We start from the raw sequence: 16,726 nt of genomic DNA on the forward strand, positions 1-16,726 counted from the left end.
CCGAACCCGGAGGGAGACCGCGCCCCGGCGCAGCCCACGCCTCTTCTCGCTGGCCTTGACTCCTCCCTGCCACCCCCTCCCGCCCCACCCTCAAGACCGAGCTGGCTGCACCGGCTGTACGGCGCATTCATGGCCTGGCAGAGTGCTGGGGCTGACCTCTCCGGCCTCAGAAGAGTGCCTCGAGAATCCACACTCCCTTCTGGAGGAGCTGCTCCAACATGTGTCCACGCAGGGCTGTCACCCAGTGCCGGGGTGAGGACACTGCTAGTGGAGAAAGTCCCACTGCAGGGGCTCTTCCTCTCTCTCCTACCGCAAGGGCCCCAAGGGCCCCAAGGTGCCACAAGCACACTCTCTCATCCTTATGGCATCTGAAGCATCCACCGACTCCTGAGTACCAGGTATTTAGGGCTGATCTCAGGGCACCCTCACCCCTTGGGGTTTGGGGAAGAGCAGGAGGGAAATGCTGAGACTTCTCTACTCCCCACCCCCTCCTACACACACACTCAAACTCAAGACTGAAAAGAGACCCCAAGAGGGCACTAGGTGAGTTTCCATAAGGCTCACTCTCTTCAAAAGCTCCTTCTCCATCTTGAAGCACCCCAGGGCAGGGTATGACCCTGTGCCAGGAAGGGCGTCTACTCTAGGCAGAAGCTCCTCTGCACCTTACTGCAGCTATGGCAGAAAGTGGCCTCAGGAGCAGCTGCAGGAACCCAAACTCAGAGATGTCAGGCCCACCTATCTCTTCTTTCTCCTGGTTGGATAAAGGGTCTGATCCAAACCATTCTGCCTTCCTGCTTTCTCCCTGCCTCCTCCCTCCATAAGCCCCCTGCCTCTTAATGCCATCCTGTTACAGGATATCCACAAAATCCAAACTGCCTCTAAGATTTGGGGAATCTACCCCACATGTATTCCCTCTGGTTTACAACTTGCCCTCTTATCTCTAATGGGAGTGGGTAGTGGTTAGGAATCAGCCTGCCTCTGCTGTCTACGCCCCTCCCCCAGGCTCTCCAAAGCATCAGTGAAGTGACAAATCCACACTGAGAAGCAGACGTGACATGTAATTTCCGGCCAAGAGGATTTTTCCAAAACAATCTACCGTATTCTCAGGAATATATGCCAACTCCACCTCCAAGCCAGCCTTTTCCCACCTCTGCCCTCTCTCTTTTCCAAGCCCTAGAGGGAAAACAACAAACTAGGGAGGAAAGAAGAGGGGGCTTATGACTCCTCTCCCACCCAGAGAATTACCTTGCCTCCACATTCCAGCCCCACCAAGCCTGATCAGCCTCAGCTCACCCCTCTGTGCACAGAGCCTAAGCTTCTGGACCAAGGCCAGGCTGGTTCCCCTTGGGACCTCATCCCAGAGGGAACTGCACAGGCAACCCCACACCTTTAGGTCATCCCAGGTCTGACATCACACTGGTCTGTGGAGGAGGATGGCCAAGGGCCAAGGGAGAGAAGGGGGTGATTCAGACACACACCATGGCTGTCCACACCCTTTCCATCTCCAGGACACAGTGGGCCACTGCCTTTCAGGGGAGCTTGGCAGCTGAGGTCCTGAGGACAGTCAAGGCTGAGGCATATTTGCCAGCAGAACTGGGCCCACAGGCTCTGAGTCCAACCTTGATACCTCGTTATCCTTCTCCTTAACTGTTGGTACTTCCTAAGACTTTGGATCTCACCCTTTCTTCTCTTCCCTCCCTGGGGGTCACCTCCTCTCCTCCCAGGGCTCCAATTACCACCATGTGCTGTCTGTCTCCATTCCCAGACTTTTACAGCCAGCTCCCCTAGGAGCATGCACAGGTACCACAAATTCTGCATATCCAAACTGAGCTTATCACCATCCCCTTAAACCTAGTGAATGTGTGCTCCTGTATCTAGACTGAGAACATCACAAGCCAACATCAGCCATCTAGGCTAGAAATCTCACCTCCAACATTAATTCCCTACCTTCCACACTGAACAGGCCACAAAATCTTGTTTCTACCTTCTCATTACTCCCCGCATCAATAACATTGGGACAAAAGTCAGACAGACCTGGGCTGAAATCTTGCCTGGGTCACTCTCTAGTCAGACAACTTTGGGGCAAATGACTTAACCTCTAAGCCTCAATTTCTTCTTCTGTAAAATGGGGATAAACAGTACCTCATTCAATGAGATCATAAATAGCACACTTAAAACAGTATCTGGCACATAGTTATTTATTGTAATTACTGTCATCTGAACAGAGATCTGAAGTTCCTCTTCCACTTACATCCTTCTGTAACTCTTCATTGAGTCAAGTACAAGGCCCTTTAGGATCCAGCTCTTGCCTATCTGTCCACCTCTACCTGTTGTCTTTTCCTTCAAAGTCTCTATATTCCAACCAAGTCAAATACTCGCCCTTCCCTAGACATACCGTCTTCTTTGAGCTACTCTTTGTGATACTTTGTTTGTCTACATGAACTCCTACACATCCCTCAAGACCCAAATAAAATGTCATTTCCTTTGTAAATTCCCATTTCCTCCCCCTAAATGGTTCTTTTTCCCATGTTTCCCATGTTATTTTGTTAAAGTGTGTTCTGAAAACAAGAGTTGTATAAACACATGTGGAAAACAGCCAAAAGAATAAAATATTTTTAATCATCCACCATGCTCTGAACCTTAATGGGTCACTATTTCTGTAGCACTCTGAATTAATACATAATTCTATTGAGGAGCCCTATGTACATACCTCTGTTGTGGTTTGTACACTGTCAATTAACCATCTGTTTATCTGTCACCTTGAAGGAAGAATCTGCAGGGGACATGGTCAAGAGTTTCCTGACAGAGACTTCAAGCCTCTGTGACAGACACTGGAGAAAGGAGGCCTGCTTCTTTTCTAGTGAGCTGGTGCCACCTTACGTCTGTCCAGTGAATACCAGCAATAAGCCTGGTTGCCCTCTTAGGCTCTGGCTTTGCTTTCCCGCTTATTCCTAACCCTCAAAAGCAAGCACTTTCATGGGAAGAGGGTCCGTCAATCTCATTACAGCTACTCCTGCCCTAGACCCATTAAGCTACTTTTCTCCCCCAAAGCTGCTTCAGCCCCAGGGACAACACAGCCAGTCCCTCAAGGCAGAAGGAGAGCTTTGACTCAGCCTTCTCCACGAAGGCTGCCGTCTCATCAAACTGGACGGAGAGCTGGGTTACAGGACACAACAGGGTTAATGGGAAGGAGGTCTGGTTTGTTAGGCACCCCAGCCTTGCAGAGAGAGAGGAGGGGGGACGGGAGTGACAAGGTGGGAAGGTAGAGTGCAGAAGCAAGGTAGATACACTGGGATACAGGGACCCTCCTATGCCTCATCTCCTTAGACTCTAGCAGAGAAGGATGTGTAACTTTCAGAGAGGAGATGAAAGAATCTGACTAGACACCAGAACAGACCCACACTGAACGCAACACCTCCCCAAATTTACCAACTTGGTCTTGAAAGTATTTTGTAGCTGTTTCATGCTCCACCAGCAAAAGACTGGTGTGCCAACCCTAACACCCAGAGACAGGACCCTGAGAGCCCTACACATTCCTGGAGCATCCCTCCCCCGCACATAAACACCAGTCTCGTGTGACAGAGGGTAAATTGCTGCAGCTGTCTGGGTCTCGGGCACACTCACACCACACACGCCTGGGTGTCAGGCCTAGGAGGCAGGGTACTGCAGAGAGCTGCCTCTCACCAATCCTCTGGCCCAAGCATCATCACAGCACTGAGGCCCGGCAGAGAATCCCAGGAAGGAAGGATGCAGTCTGGCTCCCAGCCACCAGCCACTCCCTAGCTCTTCCAGGGCTGGGCAGAGGCTGCCCAGCTGGTTACCCCGCCTGCCGGCTCAAGCCTCACCCCACCCCCAACCCCTGAGCGGAGCCTAGAGCTAAAGGGGCCTATTGTTGGGCCCTGGAGGTGGGGTGGGGAAAGAAGCCAGAGCTGTGAATTGGAGAGCATTTACTCTGCGAGAGGGACCGCTCATCCCCTTGGGACCATGTCCACACCAGTGCAGGGCAGGCTGCTGGGCCCAGGAAAAGAAGGGTCTGAATCTGGGAGTGAGAGAGATGTCAGGGACTTCAAGATATTTAAGATACATTAAATCCCACCCATTTAGCAATAAAGAAACCGAGTCCCTGAAAGGGAAAATACATGCCGGGTCTAAGGCATTAAGAAGCCGGGATAGGCAACGGATCCCTAGGAGATGGGGAAGATCAACAGCTCAGAGCAACAGTGATTCCCTTCTGCCTGTGGAAGGGCAGCCCTGCCAAGGTTAGGGATTAGTAAAGATCAGGGGCCAGGGAGGAGAACTTGCCTCAAAAGGAGACACAGCACCCATGGGACAGGCAGAGACAAGGATAACCAAGAGTTCTCACGTCCAGCGAAGCCCTTGGCTCCAGAGCACCAGGATGTGCAGCTGCTGAAGGGATGGCCCAGGCCAACCCCCTCGCCCCACGCCCCTCTTCAGTCACTCACCATGTACCTACTATGTGCTCACCTGGTGCTAGGGTTTGGGGAAATGTGAAGAAGTCACTACTCAGGGCCTCAAGAAGACACTATGTGCATGTTCTTTACTAAAAGCTTTACCTTCACTGCTTGATTAACCCTCGCCCCTTACTACCCTACATCATCCTGATTTTACAGAGAAGGAACCTGAGGCTCTGGAGAGGCGACTGGGGTCACCCAGAGAGTAAGAGATGAAGCCGGAATTCAGTCCATATACACCTATACACTAAACTGTTTGGCTCAAGGATTCGGGCCCATGGAGGGCAGAGCTGGAGTCTAATTTGTTAAATATATGCTGGATACTGAATGAATTCATGGATTCTGCGAGGAAGTTTTAAGAGGGATTAGAGGTTCCAGGAAAAGATAGTGGATTGCACATGCGCACATAATTTCACCCCTTCCCAAAACCCCACCGAAGCTACATAATTTCCAAAAGAGAAATTATCTGAATGCAAAAGTAAGGACAGGAAAGATAGTGGAGGAAAAAACCACAACAAAGCCTTGGAAGCTGAAAGTAGATGGGCCAGTGATAACGGAGAGCAGACCTGAGAAAATCACATACCACAGGGTAAAAAGTGCCTGACTGACCCCTTAGAATCCTCAAAAGGCATGGGAACTGGCAGTCCCAGAAACCTCTAGAAGAAGGTGACAGAGCGAAGTGCTAAAAACACAGAGGATTAGTTCAAAGCTGTTTAAGAAGCAGTAACACCCCCTAGACTCCCTCCCCAACACAAAGCCACCGGGCGGCTGCCCCAGTGCCCACCACCCAGCACAAGGATCTCCCTGCAGGGGTAAAGGCAGGTCTCTGCACAGGCACAGTGGGCGCGGCTGAGAACGGGGCACCGCGTGCCCCACAAGGAAGTATAGATGTGGAGATCCCAGTCCCCTTCTTGACTTGTTCCCGGGCCTCCACTGCCTGGCAAAGACAAGAGTGTCCTTTCGAGGGACTCTGATTAGGCCAAGAAAGTTATAAAGAAACCAACACTGAAGTTCCCAGCCAGGTCACCATACAAAGAAGCTCCATCGACAGCCACCCAGCGCTGTAGTCCCCAACTCTCAGCCAAGAGCAGACAATAAAAATTACCAGACACCCAAGGAAAGCCTCTAACATGAAAGAGGGTAAAATACTCAGAAAAAAGCAACCAAGAGGAAACTGACTATGCAGGAGAAGATTTCAGACAGAAAATGCTCATTAATATCCTGAGACACAAGATGCTGTGTCTACAAAGTAAGAACAGGATATGACTTTTTTAATAGTGGGAATAAAAAATTATAAATACGACAGGAGACATAAAATATTCAACAGACCTATCCCCACCCTACTCAGCAGAGTGCGCATAAATATTTGTTGAATGGATAAATGAGTCAGTGTTTCACAAACTTGAACACACATACAGATTATCTGGGGAAACTTGTTAAAATACAGATTCAGATTCCATAGATACGGGGTAGGGCCTAAGATTCTGAATTTCTAACAAGCTCCCAAGTGACAACGTGCTCGTCCTTAGACCATAATCTAGGGCCCTCGTTAAACTCTGGAGTGGTAGCTCTTTGCCCTGGCTGTGCATTTAAGTCACCTGGGAGGTAGGAAAGGGTCAACGTGTGGGCCCTACTCACTGAGATTCTAATCAACTTGGTCTAGGTGAGACTCAGGCATCAGATCTTGAAGTCTCTTCAGATAATCTAGATTGGGGTTAAGAACCAATGTTCTGGAGAAAGCCTGTAACTGTGCCAATCACTGGTCCTGGCCAGAGCAGTCCTGTTTTCAAACATTCTCTCCCATTGCTGACACTGACCACTCTTTCAGAAGGCCCTTCTCATCATGGCCTTGAGCATCAGCTTATGAGACTATTTACTATACAGATGATAATTCTCAATTCTAAGTCCAATTAGTGTCAGTGGATGGAGAAATCATTCTACTAAATTTCCAAAATTCATGCCGAGAATTTTTTCATTAGATTCACACACTTATCCTAATTTTTTTAATTAAAAAAAAAAACTAGACCTTAAAATTTTAGCAAGTCCTCTCTTTTAAAAAAAGATTTTTTTTTTCAGTGAAATGTGGGTATCTCCCTAGCCAAAACTCCTAATCCATTCTCCCAACGTTTCTGTTAAAACTTAAGTTGAATTTGGTAGTTTTGTGTCTATCTCATCCATGCCACACATGAGATAATTTAATGTCAACAGACATTTACTGCTACTATAACTGCCAAAAGCACAATAGAAGGAATGGAGGATAAAGTTCAGGGAATCTTCCACAAGGGAGAGCAGAAGCCCACACCCAGCCACATAATTAGGAAATGATTAGGAAATAGAATCCTGGAGACAAAGGGTCCTGAATGACTGTAGACTTCAGTGTTAACTCTGGAACCTAAAAACGATGTCTTTAAAATTCTGAAGGAAAGCAATTTCCAGCCTAGATCTCTATATTCAGGTAATTGAGTAATTGAGTATCAGACTGGCAAGGTCTCAAAATAATTTACTACCCTTTCACTCTCCTCTCTCAGGAAGCATATACTTTAATACTTTAGTAGCTTCCTGAGAGAGGAATGACAGAGAACAAGGAGTCCATACTGCTTCAGGGCACAAGGCTCTGAAAGAGACTTCTTCAGAAAGATGAATTTGATAGAATACCTAGCGGAATAGACATCCTGAGAAATTTAGATAGCTACTAGAGAATTTGACTAACTGAAAGGCGCATAGAAAACTAAGCAAACAAATGAAGCAAGTCCAGGAAGGACAAAAAGGTGTGCAGAAAAGGAAAAGTCATCACAGTTTACTATACCATAACAATATAAACACGGACAGTAGGATGAAGAAAAAAAAAAAATGAGATACATCCAGAGTGCATGAACTGGAAGATGGGAAAAGTAGAAGGGTGGGAATGAGGGAATTAAAGTAAAATCTTCATCTTTGGCCAAGATGGGTTAAGAGGGATCAGAGTTACCCTTCTAACTGAAATGCCACACAGACACACAAAAGAAGGATAAAATATAAAAAATGGTTTTGAAGACACCAGACATTAAGAAACAAAGGGCAGTGATACCAATGAGACAGGAAACTCAGCCCTATGGTTGAGTTTCTAGGCTACAGAACAGGGAAGGCAGCCAGATGGACCCCGAAAGACTCTCTGAGTTGAGGAGATAGAGCTGAGACTCTGGGGATACTTAGGTGGCCAGAATTCACAGAACAGAGCATCTGAGAAGAGACAGTACCACAGAGGTCTGTAAAAGATTCCCCCTTGAGTAGTCAGCTGAGTTCTGATCATTACACGAATGTGCAGAAACTACCCAAGGCTGGTGAAAAGAACTACCCAAAAGGATTAGATGTAACAGTGCCTGGCGCTCACAGGGCTGGGAAAAGTGCCCTTTCCCACTAGCCAGACTGGAAAAGTGAGGTGCTTGGTAGACTAGAGAGGCAGATCTCAGCAGTGGGAAATTATTAGCCCTAGACTGAGCATGGCTCTGGTCCCACCTATCAAATGTTAAAACCGAGACCCAAGAGGATCAAACTGTTTCCCAGTCACTTAACTGCATCCCAGAATAAAGCCCAAGAATACTTAAAGGAATACAAAAATAGCCAGCATCCAACGAAGTAAAATGCATTGCTTGGCATCCAATAAAAAAATTATTAGCCATGCCCCAAAAAAAGAAAAAAAGGCAAGAAGCTATAATCCATAATGAGGAGATAAAGCAATCAACCACAACCAATCTGGAACTGACACAGATGTTAGAATTAGTAGACAAAGACACTACAATTATTATAACTAAATTTTTAAAGACTGTAATTGAACTTCTAGAATTGAAAAACACTGAATGAAATGAAAAAATAAGGTAAACAGAATCAAAGGCAGATTAGACAGTGCAGAAGAAAAACTAGGTGAACCTGAAGACACAGTAACAGAAACTACCCAAAACGAAAGGGAGGAAAAAAGATTCCTTTTCAAATGAGCAAAGCATCAGTGTGCAGTAGGACAATTTCAAGTGGCCTAAAATACGTATGATTGGAGTTCCCAAGGAAAGGAGAGTTGGGAACAGAAACATTTTTTGAAGAAATAATGGCTGAAATTTTCCCATATTTGATGGAAACTAAGAGATTCAAGAAACTCAATGAACTCCAACACAAGACACATGAAAAACACTACACCATTGCACACAGAAATCAAACTGCTCAAAATCAGTGATAAAAATCTCAAAAAGTAGCTAGGGAGGGCAAGGGAGACAAGTTACACACAGGAAATAAAAATAAAGATGACAAAAGATTTCTTGCAGAAACAAGGGAAATGAGGACCAGTGGCACAGAATCATTAAAGTACTGTAAGAAAAAATGACCTATAATTCTATTCCAATGGAAATATCTTTTTAAAACAAAGGCTAAATAAACTTTTAAAATATACAAAAGCTGAAAGAATTCAACACCAGCAGACCTGCCCTATAATAAACGTTAAAGGAAGTCCTTTAGGCAAAAGGAAAAATAATATCATATAGAAATACAGATCTATGAAAAGAAATGAACAGTACTGGAAATGGCAACTATATGAGTAAACAGTTAAGATGTATTATTACTATTTAAATTACTTTAAAAGATAAATCGACTGTTTAAACAAAAATTATACCAACATAGTGTGTGGTTCATCACATGTGTAATTATAACTTTTGACAAAAATGGCATGAGAGGAGAAGAATGAAAATATACTATTTTAAGGCTCTTACACTCATATCACTTGAAGGCAGACGATGATAAATTAAAGATGTACATTATGGATCCTGCAGACATTACAAGGAAACTATCCTCATAAACATAGAGGCAAAAACTCTTAACAAATTCTTTAGCAAACAGAATCCAACAATATATATAAACAATCATACTCATGACCCAATGGAGTTTGTCTCAGGAATGAGAGGCTGATTTAGTATTTGAAATTGCTATGTAATTCAACATGTAAATAAACTAAGAAAGAAAATCCTATGATCATTTTGATAAACACAGAAAAAACATTTGAAAAAATCCAACATCCATTTCTATTAAAAATCTCAGCAAAATAGGAATAGAAAGTAGCTTCTCCAATCTGATAAAGATCATATATGAAAAACCTACAGCTCAATCATTCATAATGGTGAAAGACTGAATGTTTTCCCCTGAAGATCAGGAACAACGTGTCTAATCTTCTATTCAAACTTATACTAGAGGATATAGCCAGTGCAGTCAGGCAAGAAAAGAAATGACAAGACTTAAAAAATCAGAAAGGAAGAAGTAAAATTGTCTTTATTAGCAGATGACATGGCAGTCTATATATAAAATCCAATGGAAGCTACGAAGAAGCTACTAGAGTAAGTCTGTTGGCAATTTGGCAGGATATAAGGTCAATATACAGAAGTCAATTGTATTTACACATTTGTATTTATACATGCCAACAAACAACTGGAAACTGAAATTTAAAAAACAATACCACCTTACAGCCACATTTTTGGCAACAGCAAAAAGGCAGTAGCAACTATCAATGGATGAATAAACAAAATGTTGTATATTCATACAGTGGATTACTATTCAGCCTTAAAAAAGGAAATTCTGACACTTGCTACAACATGGATAAGCCTTGGACACCTTTGGTAAGTGGAAAAAAAACAGTCACAAAAGGACAAATACTGTATGAGTCTACTCCCATGAGGTATTCAGAGTAGTCAAATTCACAGAGGCAGAAAGCAGAATGTGGCTGCTAGGGGATAGGGTAGAAGGGGGAATAGAGAGATTGTTTAATAGGTACAGTTTCAGTTTTGCAAGATAAAAAAAAGTCCTGGAGATGGACAATGGTGATGGTTGCACAACATGAGTATACCTAATAGTACTGACCTATACACTTTAAAATGATTAAAATAGTAAATTTTGTTGTGTATATTTTACCACAATTAAGGTAAATTTAAAAAACTGAATTCCATTAAAAATACTACTTACTTCAAAAATGAAATACTTAACGATGTATCTGACAAAAGACAAAAGATCTGTATACTGTAAACTACAAAACACATGAAATTCTTAAAAATCTAAATAAATACAGGGATACCCACTGTTCATGGGTCAGGATCAATATTGCTAAAATGTCAATTCTCTACAAATTGACCTCTAGATTCAGTGCAATCTCAATTAAAATCCCAGCAGGCTTTTTGGTAGAAATTACCGAATTGTTCTAAAATGTATATGGAAGTACAATGAATCTAGAATAACTACGGCCAATTTTGAAAAGGAAAAACAAAGTTCAAGATTTTTCCCTGATTTCAAGACTTACTATAAAATCTACAGTGATCAAGAGAGTATAGTCCTGAGATAAAGATAGAGAAGTCAGATCAATAGAACAAAACATTCAGATTTAGGTCTACACACATACAACTGATTTTCAATAAAGGTACAAAGGCAATTCCATGAAGAAACAAGTCTATTCAAAAATTCTGCTGGATCTCCACATGCAAAAAACTGAACTTCAATTCATACCTTGCACCACATACTAACCCAAGAATTTGCCCAAAATAGATTGTAGACCTAAATGTAAATCTCATAACTATAAAAGTTATAGGAGAAAGCCATCATGCTTTGGGTTAGGCAAAGAGTTCCTAAAAGCATAATCCATAAAACAAGTTGGTAAATTGGAGTTCATTAAAATTTCAAACTTCTGCTCTTGCCATTGTGGAAAACAGTACGGAGATTCCTCAAAGACTAGGAATTGACTTACCATATGACCTAGTAATCCCACTCCTGGGAATATATCCAGAAGGAACCCTAATTCAAAAAGACACCAGCACCCCAATGTTCACAGCAGCATTATTTACAATAGCCAAGTCATGGAAACGGCCTAAATGTCCAACGGCAGATGACTGGATAAAGAAGTTGTGGTATATTTATACGATGGAAAACTATTCAGCCATAAAAAACTGACAACATAATGCCATTTGCAGCAACATGGATGTCCCTGGAGAATGTCATTCTAAGTGAAGTAAGCCAGAAAGAGAAAGAAAAGTACCATATGAGATCGCTTATACGTGGAATCAAGAAGAAGGAAGAAGGAGGAGGAAGGAGGAGGAAGGAGGAGGGAGAAGGGAGAAAGGAGGAGGGAGGAAGGAAGAAGGAAGAAGGCCACCAATGAACTTAAATATAAAACAGAAACAGACTCATAGACATAGAATACAAACTTGTGGTTGCCAGGGGAGAGGTGGGTGGGAAGGGACAGACTTCCCAAAATTTATAGATACTGACAGGTATATATAGAATAGATAAAGTTTATACCATATAGCACAGGGAAATACATACAAGATCTTGTGGTAGCTCACAGTGAAAAAGAATGTGAAAATGAATATATGTATATTCATGTATGACTGAAAAATTGTGCTCTACACTGGAAATTGACACAACATTGTAAACTGACTATAACTCAATAAAATAAAAGAAAAAATAAAAAAATAAAATAAAACTTCTGCTCTTAAAAAGACACTGTTAAAAAAAATTAGAATGCAAGCCAGAGCCTGGAATAAAATATCTACAAGTCAAATATCCCATAAAGGGCTTGTGTCCAGAGTATATAAAGAATTCTCAAAACTTAGTATGGAAAAAAAAAAAAACTTCACACAACTATAAAATGGGTAAACAAGTTGAATAGACACATCACCAAAGACACACACACACATGGCAAAAAAAGCACAGGAAAAGATCAATAACATCAGTCATTAAAGAAATGCAAATCAAAACCAAAATGAGATATCATTACAGACCTATTAGAATGTCTCAATTTAAAGAGACTGATCATACCAAGTGTTGACAAAGTAGTGAACAAACTAGAACTTTCCTACACAGCTGGTGGGTATGTTACACGGTACAACCCTTTGGAAAACAGCCTGGCAGTTTGTTAAAAGTTAAATGTACACCCACCATACGATCCAACTATTTCAGTCCTAAGGATTTACCCAAGAGAAATAAAAACATATGTCCATATAAAGACTTATGCAAATGTTCATAGTACTTTTACCTGTAATAAGCAAAAACTGAGAAAAACCTGTCAGGAGGTGAATGGATAAACAGACTGTGGTATACACATACAATGGAATACTTTTCAGCAATAAAAAGAAATGAGCAATTGATACACATGACAACATGGATGACTATCAAAATAATTATGCTGAATGAAAAAAGCCAGGCAAAAAAAGAGCACATACTGTATGATTCGACTTAAATAAATTCTAGGTGATGTGAATTGATGTCAGTGACAGAGAGCCGATCATTGTTACCTGGGGAAGGGTGATGGCAAAGGAGGTGTGGGAAGGAGGGATTACAAACAGGCACAAAAAACTTTGAGGGGGTTGGGAATAATGGGTATGTTCATTACCTTGACTGATCTCGTTTCACAGGTATATGCATATGTTAAAACTTGTTAAATTATGTTTTAAATAGATTCCATTTACCATATGTCATTATACTTTAATAAAGCTATTATTAAAAACAAAAAGGCACTTCAGCTTCCAGAATAAAGCACAAGGCAGGGGGTAATCGTCAGCTTAGAGGCCAGAGGAAATGATCTTGGAGCACTGACCCCTCCTCCCTACCATCACAGCTCCTGGGATGGTGGGCACCGGATCGACAAAGAAGGGTCCAAGCCCTCTGCACTCAGGACACTGAGTGGCGAAAAACATGCCCCACCACACAGACAAGGAAACTGAAGCCCAGAGACGTTATTCTGCCTCAAGAGGTTCACAGCTGATAACCTAGATCTGCCAAAGTCCTTCTCCCTCTCTTCGTCTACCACAGATTCAAGAGTCAACCTGAAACAGGGTGAAGATGTGTGCTTGGGTGTATGTGTTTAGAACAGACAATTCTCTCTATTGAAGCCAGAGAGCCAGAACCAGTCTGGCCATCCCAGAAGCAGATGCCATGGATATAGCAGCTGAACTTCCGGTGCATGAGTTGGGTGGTAGGACGACAGGTAGGCGTGGGATGAAGAAGCTGACAGTCAAGTTTAGGTTTGCATGAGGACCAGGCTAACCGGCTTCTCCAGCACAATTCCAGCAGCTGCCTGCCTAGGAGGCCACCACCAACTCCCCCTGCCCCGACAGGAAAGGACTATCTCCACCCAGTCTGGTTGGGACAGGAGTCTGGGGGCCATCTGAATCAGAGCTACTCCCTTGGGCTGGGCAGAGATGGATCTCAGCTAAGGCACCCACCCCCACCTGAGGGCTAGAGAAACAAGAACTCAAGACAGTGCTAGGTAAGAGGTGAACAGCCCTAGGAGGATGAGGCCCACAAGTGGCCAGTCAAGCTCCTTGGGGCCAGGAATGAAAAGGCCTGGCACCCAGGCCACGAAGGAGTCAACAGGAGGCCAAATTTAGCCCCCATCCCTGCAAAGCCCCAACTCTAAGCTGGGCTGGGAGCTGGCCCTGACTGGTACAAAACCCATGATGCCACAGCTGCCCATCTGTCCACCTCCACAGGGTGGGGCTGAGGTCTGGGCCACAGAGGATACCCACAGACCATCAGTGCAGATAACCCCTCCTCTCCCACACTTTCAGGTTTGGGTCGTAAGAGCCCACATGGAGGCAGAAGTCCTCACCAGTAGCTCTCTGCTCTTCTGCCCACTATTCATCCTTGGCTCTGGGCCCTCAGGATTAATCAAATGTGACAAGAAGGTGTGTCAGGCACGGGTCAGGCTCGTGCCCAAGTCACTGGCTGCCACACTTGCATCTCAGCTCACGTGGCCAACAGGGTTAAAAGATAAGGTCCTCTTAATATAATGCTGCCCCTTCCCTTTTTTGGAATGTATTTTGAGGACGTGCAGCAGCCTGTGCTGATTTCACCACCCCAGCTATGGCACAGAGGCACCCCTATCTCCACCAGTAGATGGGTAGAGGGGTGACTACCTCCTCATCAACCTCAGCCTGGGGTTCCCCCCTCTTCCTTCTGCCCAGGCCTGGCAGCCACCCAGACAGTCTCACCACCAGTCTAGACTCTAAGGAAATGTCCCATCACTCCAGTTGGCACATACAGTACTGGGGGGAGGGGTCCTGCATTGCTGCTGAAAACTGCACCGCTTCCTCCTTCTCCAGGTTTAAACACAGGGAATGAACAAGGGCAGTTTGGAGACTACACTCTCCTGAGATAACTGCGGCCCCCTCCTTCCAAACACACCAATTTCTGCTGAGAACAGGACTGGCTTCCTTACCTGAGGCCTTCTGCTGCCTCTCTGCAGACACAGCTTTGGATGTTCCGGCTGAGGTTGCAAAAAAGGATCCAGCAAGACGCTTGCTTTCGGACAGTGGTTTCCAAAGCTCCCAGGTTCACGACGCTCTTCTGCTCCCCACTCCCCAAACCCCTACATCCTGCTTTCACCTCGGCCCTGCCCTAATCCTGATACTGAGCAGCCGACCTGGGGGTTACCACCTCCTCCTCCGCCTGCGCCTCCGGATTCTGTGTCCCTCAGGGGGCCCCTCTCCCTCCGGAGACCCCTTCCCGTCCAGGTATGTTTCCTGGACAGCGCGCACCACCTGTCCTTCCTGCACCCCAGGCAGCCAATTCGCTTCCTGCACCCCTAGGCGCCCCTCCCCCTCAGGCCCCCGGGGCCCCACTGGCCGGGCCCTCCCCACTACCTCGAGTCTCTTGCGACGTGCCGGGGCCTCTCCCAGAACCACCGCCTCCCTTCTGTGCCCGCAGCTCTCCCAGTACTGCTCCCCAGAACTTTCGGGCTCCTCTCTGCGCTCCCAGGAGCGGTCTCCGAACTCAGACAGTTGCTCGGGGTGCTGCAGCAGCCTGCGTGGGCTCCCCTCCCCCCGCTCCTGCACCCCGGCGAGGGCCTCTCCCCGCTCCTGCACTGCAGGGCTGGCTCCCCCCTTCTCCTGGTGCTGCTTGCGGGGCCCTAGCCCCTCCTCCTGCACCACAGGCCAGCCCGCAGAGCCCGTCCACGACGGCGGATGCCTCCAGTCCGCTCCGTCCGGCGGCCCCCACACTACCCCCAGGCTGGGCTCGTGGCCGCGACCGCCCCGCTCTTGCACCCCCGGGCCCACCTCCCCCTCCTCCTGCACCGCCGGACCCACGCCCCCCTGCTCCTCCACGCCGAGCTTCAGCCCGCGGAGCTGCTGCGGGCCCCAGCTGAGAACCCCGACCCGCTGCGGTTGCTGCTCCGGCAGCGCGGGGCTGAGTCCGCCCCGCTCCTCCTGCGCCCCTGGCCTAGGGCCCCCAGCTGGCACTGCCCAACGCACTCGCCTGCCCCCCAGAGGCCGCGCGGTCCCGCCCCTCCAGATGGTGCTGCCCTCCGCGCCCGCTCACACCGCCCCCCTCGCCTGGCTTCTTCCGTCCGGTCCCTCGGGGGAGGGGGCAGCGGGGTCGCGTCCCCTCCTGCTCCGCGCCCGCCCTCCCGTCCCGATCCCCACTCCCAGCCTTCGCTTCTGGGCGTGGACGTCCGCCCCCCCGGGCGCCGCGCCCTGCGCCGGCCCCCGCAGGTGCTGCGGCCCCGCGCGCCGGCCCGCGAGCCAGGAGCGCCGCCCTCCCGCCGGAGTTCCTGATGCCTGCCTGCGCCTGCGCCGCCCCAGTGGGGCGGAGCCCGGCAGCGTTGGGCCACCCCCTTAAGGGGCCAGGCCCCTCTCACTCCTCCCATTCCCCACTCCTTCAGTTCTCCTTCTGCCCACTTCGTCTCACCAGAGGCACCAATTGCGCCTTCCTGAGGAGCCAAAAGGAGGAGAGGTGAAGCAGAAGGTAGGGAGTTCACACTGAGTTGGTGTAGTCAACCGGGCCCAATGGAGGAGCACTGAAATAGGAGTCTCGAATGCTAAGCAGCAGTTCACCTGCTGCTGACTTACCATGTGATAACGTGAAAAAAAATCACTTCCTTCTGGCCTCAGTTGCTTCGTTTCTAAAATGAGGAAGTTTGGAAAGTTTCCAAGGTACCAATCCAGTTAGTGTTTGACTGCAGAGAGAGACTCTAGTCCTAATCTCTCAGCAGCAGCCCAGAGGCCTGTGAACCTGAGCTGCCTCTATCCTTTCTCTGGGGCCAAGGGAGAGAAGGGGGCACTTGAATAAAGGAGAGCTGGGCTCAGACCTGTGACACTTCCTGGTGGGAATACAGGCAGAAACAGTCCCAGGCAAAGGGGGCCTTCCTCCCTCCTGCACTTCTCCCTCTTGGGCCCTTACTCAGAAAGGAGGAGAAAATTGAGAGCTCCTTTTCCCAGTGACAGTGCAACCTGGATACCCAGATCCTAGTCCAACAG

General features: G+C 46.6%; 1 protein-coding gene across 2 annotated transcripts in view; it reads right to left on the minus strand.

Moving 5' to 3' along the window:
• Positions 1-15,989, minus strand: part of TNK2 (tyrosine kinase non receptor 2) — a 42,222-nt gene extending 26,233 nt beyond the window's left edge. The window contains exon 1 of one of the 2 annotated variants that reach the window (XM_074365184.1): positions 14,689-15,989. The gene's annotated coding sequence lies outside the window, so the exon portion shown is untranslated. The remainder of the gene's footprint in view (positions 1-14,688) is intronic. The other variant, XM_074365198.1, reaches the window with a different exon arrangement.
• Between the last annotated feature and the right edge of the window lie 737 nt (positions 15,990-16,726).

Source organism: Camelus bactrianus, chromosome 1, assembly GCF_048773025.1.
Source record: "Camelus bactrianus isolate YW-2024 breed Bactrian camel chromosome 1, ASM4877302v1, whole genome shotgun sequence".
Lineage (NCBI taxonomy): Eukaryota > Metazoa > Chordata > Mammalia > Artiodactyla > Camelidae > Camelus > Camelus bactrianus.